This window comes from Rattus rattus, chromosome 6 (assembly GCF_011064425.1).
Source record: "Rattus rattus isolate New Zealand chromosome 6, Rrattus_CSIRO_v1, whole genome shotgun sequence".
Lineage (NCBI taxonomy): Eukaryota > Metazoa > Chordata > Mammalia > Rodentia > Muridae > Rattus > Rattus rattus.
In genome coordinates this window covers 154,756,591-154,758,537 of record NC_046159.1, presented here as the reverse complement: position 1 = coordinate 154,758,537, position 1,947 = coordinate 154,756,591, and positions in this window count along the sequence as shown.

Genomic DNA, 1,947 nt, shown 5'->3' with positions numbered 1-1,947 from the left:
AAAGAAAAGAACAAGGACACTTAATATAAGCTTTGACACCAGGGTTATGAGAATAAGAAGTGCCGGGAAGGAGCCACGTGTTCGGTTTTGTGCGGTTGTCGTTTGGAGACTTTTATTATTTGTTTGTTATGTGCGTGGGGGTTGCCTGTGTACTACACAAATGCAGTGCACAGCAGAGGACAAAAGGTGACAGTTCCTCTGGAGCTGGAGAGCCAAACAGTTGTGAATTGCCATGTGGATGCCTGGCCCTCTGCAGGAGCAGCCAATGCGATGAGCCTCACGCTTTTAATAGTGTTTTGTAGTTTGTTTAGTTTTATTGTGTATGTTTGTTTATGTATTTGTGTGTGTGTGTGTGTGTGTGTGTGCGTGCGTGCGCGCGCGCGCGTACGGGTGCACTTGCCCATGTGAGCACATATGGAAGCCAATGGTTGATATCAAGATGTTCCTTTCTACTTTTTAAAAGATTACATTTTATGACAGACTGTGGTGGACACACCTTTAATTCCAGCACTCAGGAGGCAGAGGCAGGCAGATCTCTGTGAGTCTGAGGCCAGCCTGGTACAGAGCGAGTTCCAGAACAGCCAAGACTACACAGAGGAACCCTGTGAAGTGGAAACTTCTCAAGGGTTCTTTGGAAAGTCAGTTGTGTTGAATGATGTTTTGCTGAAGCAGACACAGGAGAAAGAATGTTCTGGTAAAACAAGCACATGAAAGGACACGTGATGAAAGGTTCTTTGCTAATAACACACATGTTTGTCCTTACACAGTGTAGTGGAGCCCTGACAGGGAGAAATGCAGTAAAACTTGTAGTGGTATGCTGTGGCTTCCTGCTGCGGCTGAGACAGGCAAACATGCTGAGGTGAGAACTGTGGAAGACATGTAATGTTTGGGGATGTAAAAAGGACTCCACGGAGGGAGGCTAGGCTCGCTTAGAGCTAGCTGTGCAATGCTTGTTGGTTTCTTGTCTTCAATGATCTTCAAGTCACTGAGAAAGACAGAGCCAAGAACTTTTGACCTTCCTGCTGGTCCCTCCTGCTGACTCGTGCCAAAGCTGAGGCCTGGCTGTTCCTGCTAGGTAATGCCACCGCTGCTGACTCATGCTTGCTAGCCTGACTACCAAACTAGACTGCTGATATATCTGTGAAGTGTTTTCGAGTGAATCGAACTGACAACACAAAGGGGCTTTGCTTCAAGGAACCATTTCTAAACAGGTCCCTGTATCCCTTTTTTCCCCACTACCTCTGGTGTGTGGTGGGCTACAGGGATGTTAAAGCATTTAAGGACCATCATTAAAAATAGGTTTTGAAAAAATTTAAATTACAACCCTGTCTCAAAAAACCAAAAGAAAAAAACTGCACTTTATTCATTTTGTCTTTGTGTACATGTATAAACACTCCAGCAAGCACTTGTGTGGAAGCCAAAGAACAATTTGCAGAAGGTGGTTCTTTCATTCCCAGTGATAAACTCAGGTTTGGCAAAGGAGCTCTTACACACTGAGTCATTGGCTGGCCCTCCACCTTAGTTAGGCTTTGGAGACAGGGTCTCTCACCCTTCCCACTATGCTGTTTGACCACGAATTCCCCAGAATGCACCTGTGTGTGTCTTCCAGTGTTGGGGTTACAATGTGCATTGCCATACTCACTGCTTTTCTAAGATTTATTTTACTTTTATTTATGTGCACCTGTGTCTTAGTTCCATTGCTGTGAAGAGAAACTATGACCAAGACAACTCTTATAAAGGTAAACATGTAATTGGGACTGGCTTATGGTTTCAGAGGTTCAGTCCATTATCATCATGGTGGGAAACATGGCAACATCTAGGCAGACATAGTGCTGGAGGACCTAAGAGTTCTAAATCTCCATCTGCAGGTAGTAGAAGGGGGCTGTCCTCCACAGGTAACCAGAAAGAGACTCTGACTCCACACTGGGCAGAGCTTGAGCATGAGAG